Below are 14,485 nucleotides of genomic sequence, written 5' to 3' on the forward strand. Positions count from 1 at the left end.
ACCAAACGTAAAAACTCTTCAGATTCTCAGTCCACTCTGCAGTCTATATTTTGTATCTGGTCTGCAGTCTGCTGTCTACATTTTGTACTAACCGGTATCCATGGCACCAATACAGTTTATTTTTGGTTACATACACACAAAATACCTGTGAGGTAGTTCGACATTTTCATTCTTTCCCGCGTTAATAATCTTCTTTCCTTTGGTAAGAATGTAGACCACTTACAATGTTTCAAGTAATCCACCCACCCTATGTAAAGGAGTCCCCCGGGAGGTGCTGATACGTGCAGCACACTTGAAATTTTGCTAGGACAAATTTTGATGTGATTTTTGTTTATGTATGTATACATGTATATTTCATAGTCGCTATCAAGTAAATTTTGCCAGACATTGAGTTCGTCTCAAGATAGAACAACACAAATACACAAGGAAATTTTTACAGTAACTTTATGACCACCCTTTTGTCTTATAAAAGCTTGAAGCTCAATAGATTCTGTTATATCGGTCATTGTTAAAACTGTCTTTGTTTTCATGCTACTTTTCGACATAGGAAAAGTATGTCGGACAAAAATATTCACCAAAAAATAAACATATCTTTACCAGCTTCAATAATGACAGGGGATTAAGTTTAGATGATAAAACAAAGTATTATGTTGACAGAAATACCGTAGGTCTAGTATATTCGTTACACGAGGTCACACAACTTGGGTAATATTCACGTTGAAAATTTGCATATTTGAGCGGTCGAACGAAAAAAATCACTTCTCGAAAACTAAAATATATTTTTTCACAAAAAAAAAAAAAAAACTACACCACAATTATTAGAACATATTGGGCTACAAAATATGAAATTAAGAGCAAAAGCAAATTTAGGGTTACTTGCCGCTGTTTGTCTCATGCATGGGGACACTAGCTCTTAAAGCATTTCCTGATAGGCATACCGGTTGGAACAGTTTGGGGGGCCTTTTACTTTTAATTTAGACCCGCTAGTCACCCTAGTCCATGACGCTATCTACAGGCAGCCGTTAGCAAGACATGCCAAAATCAAAGAGCAGTTGGACAAGATGAAATGCGAAGGAAAGATATGCCGAAAGTCCGAGCCAAAAGCTTAGTGCAGCGACATGACTATTAAAGAGGCCGAGAACGAATTTAGAATCTGTTTAGACCTATCAAACACCATTAAAAAAAGCAATGAGAGGCCCCAAGCATCCAATTCACATTTTTGGCGTTACATTTCACGTGTAGTGTTATATGACTTTTGATGTAAATAAACCGCGAAAGTTTGGACATTGCCTCAACTACCCACGACCCGAATTTTGGCTGCGACATTTTGTTAAAAATAATTTCCACTGTCAAGCTTTTTTTATGCTCGAAACTTATTTTTTTTCGTTGTACCATGTTTCATTATTTCTCAAGCGAGTTGATATTTTGCTACCGCTAAAGTAGATACGAAGAATGTAGGAGGAAGCGTTTTGGCATAAAATAATCAAACTCATTGTTCGGGCGCAGTGATGTATCTGATCAGGTTTTTTCAGGTCGTTAAACGAGTAGATTATGAAATAAAACCACGTGTTATATCTCTCAGTTAGAAAGTGCGCTATGATTGGTCCATTTAGCTAAATGCAAAGTTTGTTTTGACCGCTAAAATGTCTTTTCAAGAAGAATTTTGAACAGACTTTTGCCGTTTGTCTTCCTCCAAAAGCTCCAAAAGGTAGGTCCAGCTCCCAAGCGACTCCGTGTCCTTTTTTCATCGCCTCAACAAACATCGGCTCAATGTCAACCTGTCTTTGGTCTTTTTGTTCAGTCTGCACCGAGTAATCCACCCGGCAACTTCCTTGGAAACGCCACAAAACACCAATAACCGGATGCTAATCGTTAGAAAGATCCTTGTGCTGTTTTCGATCGCACTGATAAAATTTATTCATTCGTTTGACGTTGACATTGACATTGAACAAAGTAAGCCGTTAGTTCGCACTTTCTACGCAGAAACACGTTGTGCTTTGCTGATTTCGGGAATTGTGAAAACTATCGACAAAAGAGTTACTTACAACACGTTTATCTCATTTCCTTGCAAAAAACCCTTTATTTACGTAAACTGTTATTTTCGTGCAATTTTGCATAATTATATTAACGATGGGTATTAAACGAACATTTTGAACTTTTGACGCCTCAAAGTCCAGTTTTAATTGGAAGCCAATAAAATGTCTTCTTGCTTAGCATTTGTTGCGCAATCATCATTGGCCGTTCCGCTTGGATTGGAATCTTCTTTCCTTCTATTTGAATCAAGAGATATCATAAATATCTTACTTTTCTCTGTCCCTACTGTAAGTCATGGAATCCCGTTTTCCCCTGCGCTTCGTGCTTGGGCCATAAATCCAAGCCGAAAAAACTCGGTCCTTATTTAACAGTACGGCCCTCGAAATCGCTAAGTAAGAGGTATGTCTGATTGGAAATTAGTGCTCACGAATCGCTTTGAAACGCGAGAAAGCCTTGATTCCCCTAAATGAAAACCGATTTTAACGCTATGAACGAGTAGGATTTTGGTTCTCTAAGTATACTAACAGAATGGTTACGACTAAGAGAGGCGCTTACGACGCTTGCAAAAACGATTACCAATATCGCAATCCTGTGTAATAAACGCAAACGGCGATTCGTTCAAGTTTTTCCATTTTCCTGAAGCAGTTAGACAAAAGGAGAGAAGGGAAAGGTGGAGGGGGTCATTTCATCGAATTGCATTGTTCGTGTACACGAAGGACAGCTATGTGTACAGGAATAAACAAAAAAATGACAGAGATCTTAGTATTCCTTTACCTCGTCCGTTTTGACTTTCTTTAAAGGCTGCACTATAGCTACATATACATGAGCACCCTCTTGTCTGAACTAGTTGTTAACAAAGATTTCACATAAACATCAATGAATAGCGCATATCTCAAATGATAGATAAGCGGCGAGTCCTTGCCGAATCGGTGGAGTGGTACTCAAATGATTAATATGTCGTACAATCTAAACGGCAGCGACGCTTTCAAATTGTTCACAGTCTTCAGGAAAGATAATTTAGGAATTTGCGTCTTCTGGATTATTGAATGGTTTGAGGAGGTGGTGTCGTCCTTTTAGAAATTTGGATCCATTGGCAGAACCAATTTTTCGACTGCGGAGGCGATTTCCACAATCGGAGTTTTCAACTATCTGCTCGCTGAAATCCCCAGGTACCTGCAAATATTTTTTAAGTTCTGACACATTCATAGCGTTGAAATCGGTTCTGATTTTGTTTACACTTCGTGCTACATTCTTCGCATCTATTTTGGCGGAAATCAAAAAAATTAATTTTAGGTATGGACAAGCTTCACGACAATGGAAATTATCTACAACAAAATGCCAAAGTCCGTACGCAGAGTCGTGGCTAGTTGACCCAATGTCCGAACTTTTGCTGTTTGTTTACAACAAAAGTCACGTAACACTGCAAGTGAAATCTAACGCCGAAAGGGTAAATTCCCCGTTTTGATGACATTTTGCCACAACCGAACGGTGCAAATTACATTGTGGTAGCAGATGCGATATCTGGTTTCACCAACTTACTTCAGATCACTAATCAAGCTTAGCCACAATTTTCCATACTCCTTTAGGAAGGTACTGATGGTTACGTCTACCTTAGCGAGTCTCCAGCGGAAACGAGGAATATCAAACAAAACAGCAGGAAGCCCTGGTAGGACTGAAAGGTCTCTGCAACATTGCTGATCGTGTTCTTACATATGGATGTAAAATACAACAGGAGGAGGCCGAGAAAAATCATGAAGAGAATCTGCATAATTTCCTGCTGCGAATGCAACAAGTCTAACTCAAGCTCAACCCAGCCAAGTAGAGGTTTAAAACCCCAAAAGTGATTTTCACGGGATTCCAGCTCAGCCCAGTTCCACCCATGGTAGAAGCAATTTTAAGTATAGTGAATGCTGAATTTCCTTACAAGGTTTTGTCCAAACTTGAGTGATGTGGTCAAGGCTTTAAGAGAATTAACCTACAAAGACGTCCCATTCCAGTGGACTGACTCACATGACGAAGCTTTTGTTGTGTCCAAGAAGCTCATTGCTCAGGGCCCTGTTTTGTTTCATTTTTATTTTCAGTTTCCGACAACCCTTCAAGTGGATGTGTCTAGCGGTGGCGTTGGTGGACGGTTCTTGCAAAATGATCAGTCTGTGCTGAGTTTCTTGAAGTGTACTGCTTACATGAAAAAGTTCTTTCTATTATTTTTTTGTACTGCCTAGGTCGGGAATAGTACATGATTATGTACGCTCATGCTTGTCAAAAAGCTTACGAATAATTATGAATCCAATTGTCTCAGTACACACATTTAATGAGTTGTAGTTGAATGGTTTGTTATTTACACGTATTTCACACTTTCTCTTTTTTTTTTTAAAGGATAAAATTATTTTACACCCTAAAAGCTCAAAACTCGGTCTCCCCAGAGAAAACGCACATCACATCACTAACGACTAAAACGAACGCATAAGTGTAAAACAAACCGAAAAAGGGCAAATTAAGAGACAAGATAGAATGAGATGCAAAATTCTCACTCAAGATGGCTACGCTAAGTGGCTTTTCATTTTTAAAAGTTCTAAAGGATACGTATAGTTGTCATACAGTACGTTAAAGAATCTCTGATCTCTCACTATTCAGCTTCATTAGTTTTCCAAAGTAACCTAGCGACTTTGGCAGGTAAAACAAAACATGAGAACGCAGATCACATTTCCATAGGGCAATTTTATGAACATGGGCTTTTCTTTCTTTGGCGTTTTCACAATGCTCACACAACACTGTAATTAATTTCTACAACTTTTGAAATCAAATCCTACACAAGGTGCTGGCTTACATTTATTGTGTGTATCGATCGTTTTCAAAATCATCAGAATCTGAATTCTGATCTTTACCCTTGGAAATCATCGGGCCCTAATGAGAAAAGTTTTCAGGCTTACCTTACAACAATTCTTTTCAATACTAAATTTTTGAAGTCTATCCTTCGCTTTAACTTACTAATTTACTCCAGAGTGCAAAACCGATCTGGACTGAAATAAAAAGTTTGCTCCGAAAAAGACAGACGAAGGCAATCTCGAACTTGCTGGGTTTCTGGGCAGTATGAAATAATGGTAGTGACAATTTGATGCTATCGTGAATTCGATATACCGAAAAAAAAGTACCGACTTAATGGTTACTTGACTAAACCTCGGCTGCAAGACGGCTGAAGACGTTTTTACCCTCAATACGATTTTCACAAATTCCCCCACTTGAAACACAGTATTAGCCATGTAGAATGGACGGAATTCTGTGAAATTGACCAAATGAAGAAAATGAACGTTTCTCAATTTTTTTTTTTTCAGGTAGTACCTTTCTACTCAGCTGCCTCGAAAGAATAACTCGATAGCAACTTTTTAATTCTCGAGCAACTCGACATATCGATTGTCATAAAAATGGAAGGTATGCTGCCGACATACTTTGAGAGAGTGATCTCTTGTGACTGACATTGGGCAATATCATATTTCCGTTTACCAGCTTCGTTCATCACGCAAAGGAAATAATAAAACAGCTTTTACTTCTATCGAATTCAGTATCTAACCTCGTTTCAGGGCATGACGAAAAAGGCATATTCTGTGTATACTGCACATGCCAGTGCAAAACGCGATTTCACTTAATGAGTCGAGGAACACGGTATGTTTCAAGTGATTAACCCTTGAAAGGAGTCGTTTTTGTTTCATAATTTTAAAAACGAGCCACATTTTACGTAAGCTGCATCCAATTTTTCTGCGTAAGCGCCGTTTAGTCTAAATAGCGGGGAAGAACGTAACATAACCCAAGTCATTCGCGCTTGAAATGGGCTGTTTTGCTTCGGGGCTTTAAAAACGAGGCATATTTCCCGTATACTGTACATTATATTTCTGTGTAAAGCGTATTTTGCTTTGAGGCTTGAAGAACGAGATTTGAAGTCATCCGCGATTGAAAAACAAGGTATCTTTCAGGTCATTTGCGTTTGATATGGGCCGTTCCGCTCCATGGCTTTAAAATCCATGCATATTTAGTCATATACCACGCTTGCCGCATATGCCTATGTAAAGCGACGAAAGTCGCTGTAAGTCATTCGCGCTTGATACGAGCTGTTTCGCTTTTTGTCTTAAAAAACGAGGCATTTCCCACGTACACTGCATTTAAATGTGTTTTAAGTAAAAGAGCGAGGTTTATTTTCCGTTATCCACGCTTGAATGAACTGTTTTACTTCATGGCTTAAAGAATGGGACATACTTCATGCATACTACATTTGCTGGCGTAAAGCGCTATTTTGCTTAAAGGCTCGAAAAACACGGTGTATATTCAAGTCATTCGCCCTTGAAACGAGCTGTTTCGCTTCAAGGCTCTAAGAACGAGGCATATTTCGTGTATGGTGCACTTGTCTGAGTTAAGGTTTACCACAAGACCAGTAATTCCGATGGACATGGATGGACTCCGTTGGATTCCCATGGATCCCATCGGATTCCATTCGACAAATAGATATCGCTGGATACCATCGGAAAACATTTCTGCCCTCTATGATTTTCATCTGACTTACGGTACTCTTTCGCGTCAATCGTATCTTACTTCCGCTGGAGGGTGTTAAGAATATAATTTTGCCTATTTCATCGGAAAACTACGTTTCCCATTGGTGTGTATTGAAAATGTATGGCAAAAAGTCGATATCTACCTTTCTTTTTTTTAACCGCTTAGGTTAAAAAAAAAACAAAACAGAAAATTAGATAAATGTAATGAGATAAGGAACGATCGAGAACCGATCTCTGGTGAAGTTTAGAAACGTGATTTAAAGATAATAGATAAATCATGTACTCCTCGGCAATTTTTAAAGTAATCGCAGTGATAACTTTGCAGACGCGATTCTTGATGTTACTACCCTGGACTGGGTAAAAATATGAAAAAATTGAATTTAGATCTCTACAGTTTAACTCGTGTCGTATTATGAGTGGGATGGAATCAACATTAGCTGCTTGCAAAACATAACAATAAGTGTTGTACAAAACACAATTTTTAAAGTTTGAAATAAAATAGTATCAATAGTATCAAATATGAAGCTACAAATGTTTCACTTACAGGTCAGTCAACTCGGCGTTGTTAATGAAGACTCCAGGTGATAGATTTTCTATTTGGTTGTCAGACAAGTTACTACAAAGATTAGGCATATGAAAAAAAAAACGTAATTAAGTAGTTAAAGCAGGTTAAAAAATTAATATAATGCAAACCCTAATAAGAAAAATACAAAGATCATTTAAATGAGCATTTAATGTTTTTTTCGCTGTTTTTGTCCTTGTTGTCCTTATAGTTGTTGTTTTTCTCTCTACAGAGGCGAGGGGATACTATTATGATTTTTTCCGTCCATCATTATCCAGTTCGGGTTGTTTACATGTTTCTTCACTGCTCTTTTAAAAGCAAGTGCCTTTATTTGCCGATTACTTGACTATGTTTCCAATTATATTTGTCCTTATTTTGAACTTGAGTTGTTAAATGATCTAGCATTGCGATCGTTTTGTGTCTTACGTCACCTGCTATGCTAATAGCTTAGAGTTCTAGAAACTGTGTGATATTTATTATTCATGTAGGAACATGTGTTTTAGTAAAATCCTAGAACAGTTAAAGTAAAGCTAATAGGTTTGCAAGTTGAATAATTCAGCAAACAAATTATCAGACAACTTCTTGATATCGTTTATCCTTAACGATCTGTGGATGTGTATGAAAATTTGGTCAAAGATTAGACAGGATAACATACGTGATCGAATAGTCACAAGAGGCTAAGGTAACTAATGCGACCCAAATCCCAATAAGAAGCAAAAACGATATTTTAGGTGAGCATTTAGCCCGCAGTACACACGCAAAAAAATTAATTTTCTGCGTTCTGAATTTGAGATTTAGAAAACAGACATCAAGAAAAATTTGGTAACGCGCCTGGCGACGAATTTTAAAAAGCACATCAAAACTTTCATCGAAGCATTAATGATTGTGATTGGGGAAGCGCTTCAAAATTTTTTTTCCTTCAAAAGCTTCGTTCCAAAACTCCAAGTATATTCAGATTTCAAGTCAACTCATGCAATGTGAAGAGACTATTTGAAGGAAAGCGGAAGCAGTGCAAATTAATCATCGAAGTCCCGACACTCGCATTTCTCATTCATAAAATAAGGACATCTCTGATCTCTCACTATTCAGCTTCATTAGTTTTCCAAAATAACCTGGCGACTTCGGCGGGTAAAACGAAAACTAAGATAACAGACGACAGTTCCATGGGGCAATTTTATCAATTAGGCTTTTCTTTCCTTAGCGTCTTCACAATGTTCACGCAACGCTGTAGTTAATTTCTACAAGTTTTGAAACTAAATCCTACTCAAGGTGTTGGCTTACATTCTCTAGTGTATCGATCGTTTTCAAAATGAGCGGTGTGATTTTTTGGGATTTCAGTAGAACGGAGGCAAGCGCGAGTTGGGCGCGAAGTGTAAGTCATTCCTTTAGTCAATTGCGTGGAAAAATCTAAAGCAAAAGTTAATATCCTTTCAAGTTAAAGTGGATCGTTTTTAAAGTGAGCTTCCTGACTTACAGAAACTGTAGCTTCATCAATGGAGTAAATAAATCACCATGCAACTTCTTAATCTTGTTATCATCCAACCTCCTAGAAAATAAGTGTTTTTTGAGAAACTGGTCCATTATTGATTTAATAAATAATAACATCTTAAACAAAAAATGAGGCAACCTTAATCTTATTCCGGCAATTAATTAGCCTCAAGACTGACAGTCATCGGTGTGAGAATAATTTCACTCACATTCGGTAATTGACAAAATTATGTGCAAGTGGTGTTTGAACACAAATAGGACGAATACATTCTTTAAGTATTAGACATGAACTTATGTTTTGATTTTTTATAATTCGGCCGACTCAATATTGCTATTGTAGACTCCAGGTGATAGATTCCCAGCCTGGCTGTCTCTCAAATCCCATATGATAAAAATGTAGCAAAATAATATCGAAGTTCAGCGTAATACGTCTTTTAATGTGTTCGACAAGCAACTAAAACGCTTATTTGACTACGAGTTAGGGAAGATTTAAAAAACTAGGGGAATATTAAAACGCTCACCGTTTAGGCTACCTTAAATCAATTTTGTGGGAAAATTCATTGCCTGACGAGGGAATTCCGCGTTTAATTGCTCGCGACAACCGATAGCTTGCAATGTAGCTGAGGGTGAAAACCTTTAAAACTCGGACTGTCCAGTTTTTTTCCTCTTTGAGGATTTTCGCCTCTGCTCACGTTTTAATAACGTAAATTACGGAACCAGGCATGTTCACAAACCTTGGTTTGGTTTCGGCCTGTTGCTACTTGCCGACTCGCTCGTTCCGAAATTTCATTTTCAATTATCGAAAAAAGCTAGAGAGAAGTCCCGGAAAAGGTCAGACGTAGTACAATTTGGCAGATGGCGTGACAGCTTTAGCTCAGCTCTATGCTCTATACTCTCACAGAGCACGCTCTTTCAACCAATGACAGCGCGCATTATATCCAAACTTTATTATAAATTTCCCAAAGGCACGCGCCTTAAGTCACACGTGTGCACTGTTGAAATATAATGCCCGCAACCTACGTCATCGGTACGAGCGCGCGCAATTTACGATACCTTTTATAAAAGAAATAAAAAACTTTTTCCTTCGAGCATTGTTGAATTATCTAAGCACTTGGGAATTTTTTCAGAACAATCGAGATGTGCGAGAAGATTCGCCCTCGGCTCGTACTTTTCCGCACCTCTCGAGTGTTCTTAAAAATTCCCAAGTGCTTATATAACTCAACAATGCTCGAGGAAACAGTTTTTTTTTATTTCTTTTGTAATAGGCATGAGACATACCTGATTAAATAGCTACAGCAGGCTGAGATTCTGGATGCAATCCAAATCTCAATGTGAAGAATAAAGCGACATTTAGGCGAGCATTTAGCCTGCAGAACCGGCGTGACTTTTTTGGGATTTCAGGCGAACGGAAGCAGGCGCGAGTTGGGCGCGAAGTGCGAGTCTGTCGAAGGCCTAAATGTAAAAACTGTCCTAAATGTAATGACATTTGGTCCTAAATGTAATGACATTTGGTCCTAAATGTAATAAAGTCCTAAATGTAATAACATTTAGTCCTAAAAGTAATAACATTTAGTCCTAAATGTAATAACATTTAGTCCTAAATGTAATAAGCCTCCATTGCAATCGTTTAACTGCCCTAGTGCATTATTGTTATAGCAGATATCCACATTGAGATGTTAAAAGGGCAGCTGTTGCATCAAACAATCCTCTGACCAGTATTCATGTCACATTGCGGGCTCGCTGATATCAATCAGCGTCTTTTTATTTGCTAGACTTAAGTCCAGAAGCATTGGGTCCAAACCGTTATACTGATGAACAAGTGACATCAAATGACAGCTAGCAAAACAATGAGTACGCTGACCAATACCTCCCCATATATCGCTAGCTCAGACTCTTGAGTACAATTGATTTTGGAAAAATGCGATAAAATAATACTCGAGCGATCAATGACGGAGTTAACAAGTCATAAACCAAATTACAAAGTTGGACAAGGGAGTCTTCTAGCTTGTAGGTCCGGCAATTTTCAGCTCAGATTTACATTTTTGTCTTTCCTTGCCTGAAATTATTTAAATGTCCATAAAAATAAACCTTCGTTTTCGAAAATAAATTGTTTTAAAGGATGTAATGGACGCTCTTCAAAAAATGTCTCCAGTATAATGAGCACAATGTTCCCGTTTGACCGAGCGAAATATTTCTATATTTATCCTTGAACATAAGTTGTTCCTTGAACCTCAGAGTTTTCATCGAACCCCGCTCTCAGCTCATTTTTTGGAACAGATAATGTGTTACGTCTTGAATTTGTCCATTACTACTTTCGTAGTGTTTCCCCTCTAGAACATGGTGTCAGAAGTGAGATTCCAGCCAAATCACACGCTTCCTGAAGTTCAGAAATCAAGATAGAACTGATGATGGCGTCCTTTTCAGGACAGGGGATTGATGTCATACTGCCGTGTGAGGACCAGTTAATATTAGGGATCAACAACGGGAGATTGATGTCAAAACCAGTAAATAAGGGCCGCAGAGATAAAACAAAGAAGGGCGTGGTCTCATTTAAGACAATGCTACAGGTAGCTGAGAACTTTTAGCAATTTGAGAAGGCTAAAGCCATAATGCAGCAAGCTTAAGTCCCCAAGAACAGGTAAATTACACAAGTACAAAGACACCCAAAGTCAGACCAAAAATGAGGTCAAGATCAGTTTAACCGCCAGCGCAAGGCTGACACCTATAAATATTGGGCAGGTCTGCACACCCTCGTTCTGTATGCCCGGCTTCAAGAAAGCGATGCTCTAAGAAGCGCTGTGCGAGAATCGAGTACTTTTCCAGCATATGTCAAATGGGAGCAACCTCTTTAGCCAGATCCTCTGAGGCACCAAACCCCATGCAGGCACACAATCTTGATGCCAGTTCAGGTGAAGTGTATGAAACTGATCTCCTTATGGTGGATATCAAACCAGAAATATATGCCCAAACTGTCTACAGCACTTCACAAAATCCACATGACGTGGCCCTCGGGCGTAAATTGTTTAGTCCCTTGGAAATAGATGTGACCAAGGACTTAAACAAATCAATCATGGTTCTGGTAGATACTACCTCCACATGCAACAAACCACCAAAAAAAATTGCTCAATCGTTGATCCCTCTTGGGCACACGATGAAAAACTATCTCACCCACAGCAAAGCAACCTTATTAACTTATGACAACTCTGATCTCAAACATATGGGTAAAAGGCAAGCCACTTCTTGTTTCTGGCTCAAACTGTGCAGAGCTGGAACTGGTTAAGACCCCTGCAGATAAAGTCAATTGATGTGTAACATCACATGGTACCGGAACACTCTAATACCCCCATCATGAAGTCTCAGCACAGCTGCAAACACGTGGAAGCTATTGTTCTTAAATTATGGGGAATTGGCTGATAATCGCTGTTTTGGACGATTTCAGGTGTTAGCGTAATTAAAGGGCTATAGAGTGTCCTAAGAGAGTAAATATGCATTAAGGCAATGGGACTGAGATTTATTTATTTATTTCGCACGGGAAAAGAGAGAAACCAGGAGCTAGGGAAAATAGTTTCTCTTGGTTTAGGACTAAGAAAAGAGTAATGTAGTACGTCAGCATCATTTAAAAAGTTTTTTAAAGTCCCTAATGCACCTGAAGCTGAATGGAGCTGGAGCATGGAGCACTATATTACATGAATCATCTTTTCGAATGGGTGACCCTCTTCAATTCAGCAAAGTGCAACCATTGTTTAAAAATAAGTCTGAATGATTATTTTTTCATCATGATTGCCTGAAAACGGGAAAAATCTCATTAAATGGGTTTTTCTGATCTGTTTTGAAACTTAATGGGATTAGTAGTGATTGAAATTTAATTTCTGGGAAAATGCAAGACCCCGAACTGAAGATAAAGGTCAATTTCTCCATCTGAACATTTTTTTAATGTTTAGGATGGACTTTCTTACCTTCTACTGGGTGATGACAAGGTCATATAAAAATTGAATTAACACGACATAATGAAATTCATTTCATAACGAATTGGATTCGTTTCCTCTCCTCTTCTAAAATCTACCTCACTCTCAACGAGTGGCTTTGTAACTAATTTTATCGAAGCGCTCAGCTAATATTTGAGAAGCCTAGGCTCAAATCCCGCCTAAGCCTAAATTTGTTTAGGGCGATTTCTGGTTTCACCAGCATACTTCAGATCACAACGCGATTTCTCCTAAAATTTGGAACTGCGATTCGTTAAATATACCAACTGGGATATGGGATTTGGATCCTGCCATCTGAATTGTAAACTGGCCCCTCTGCTAAACATTGACTTGAGGGCTATTAATATTTGAAACCGAGATTTAGTAATTACATGAGGTGAGATATTGGATTTGAATCCCAACATTACCAACTGTTATGGTTTACACGTTTGACTGGGTCTGTATAAGCTTCTTAAAAGGTTGTTTACTTACAGTCGAATCAACTTGGTGTTGTAGTTGAAGACTCCACGTGGCAGTTCTGCTATCTGATTTTCATATAAGTACCTACATAAACGATATACTAAGAATCTATGGCTGTACCTGACTTTGTAAGCCAGTTAGAGTCAACTTATGTTGACATTAGAAGATGCTCTGGGTTAGACATAGAACAGAGGCAATAGCATTTTTTTATAAGTGGATGACGATTATTAATGCGATTGTTCTCATCAACATAACTTTTTTTATTCTTGCATCTTGCTTGTGCTAAGTCAGTTGCTTGTTGAAAGTGTTAATACAGCCTTGCTAATAATGAAGTAAGATGACATTAAACATGATATTATAAACCAGTAATGTCAAGGCTTGATTTCTATGAGCTGTAAAGACTCAAGTCATTAATTGCTATGGTGTCGCCACTGGTTTCTGTGCCACGCATATATCATCAAAAGGCTATGGAGTGGCCTAGGAGGGTAGATAGGCATTGAGGCAAGGGAACTGAGGTTTATTTATTCTGCACGGAAAAGGCGCGAAACCAGGAACTAGGGATGAGAGTTACAACCTGGTGCGAAATGAGAGTAGTACGTGTAAACATCATTGAAAAAGTTTTTTAGAGTCCTTTGCTATCTGGAGGAAAGAATCAAAGGACGAGCTTATCACCGGAGTTTACAAGAGAGCACTGTAAATAAGAAGGCTTTTAAGGTCTTATCCGAGACAATCTAGTAAAAATTAAATTACGAACGTGCTACTTACAGTTCAGTCAAATCGGAGTTGTTATTGAAGATTCCATGTGGTAGCTGCTTGATTTGGTTTCCATTTAAGTACCTAAGAAATGGACATAGAACTGAATATTTGATCTCACCTGAATGGGTTATCATATTCATAAATTGAGTGATGTAGGATAGTGATAAATTTGACGCGATCGTGAATTCGATAATGGTTACTTGACTAAAACTCGGCTGCAAGACCGCTGAAGACACTTCACAAGCAAACTCTATTTTTAACTCAACTCTGTGTTCGAACGCTTTTTTTATTGTATGGTTTAAGGAAATAATTATAAAGGAGTCAATTTCTTATCATGAAACATTCAGAGGAGATAAATAACCGAAACAAAGCCAGGACTATTTTAAGATTATCATTGGCTTCTTTTTCACCCCACCACTATTCTTAGCAACAAAGGTCGCCATTTTGTCTGTTTATTGCTCGCTAAAAACTATCAAATGCATTCAAAAGCCTAAAATCTAAAAAAAGTTTACGGGAATCGACCAATCGAGCGAGCGAGCGAATGCCATTCCCCACATCGTATCTATAACTCGCTCTTGCGTATGCGCGCAATTCACGAGTTAAAAATGAACGTTTTTATTTTATCTATTTATTTTTTTATGCAATAACTTTCACTCAGCTGA

The 14,485-nt window shown here is 38.3% G+C and overlaps 1 pseudogene; it reads right to left on the bottom strand.

Annotated features, from left to right (window-relative positions):
• Window positions 1-2,679: 2,679 nt before the first annotated feature.
• Window positions 2,680-3,915, bottom strand: LOC149050947 (uncharacterized; annotated as a pseudogene).
• Between the last annotated feature and the right edge of the window lie 10,570 nt (window positions 3,916-14,485).

This window comes from Pocillopora damicornis, chromosome 2, assembly GCF_964200805.1.
Source record: "Pocillopora damicornis chromosome 2, jaPocDami1.2, whole genome shotgun sequence".
In the NCBI taxonomy this organism is placed as follows: domain Eukaryota; kingdom Metazoa; phylum Cnidaria; class Anthozoa; order Scleractinia; family Pocilloporidae; genus Pocillopora; species Pocillopora damicornis.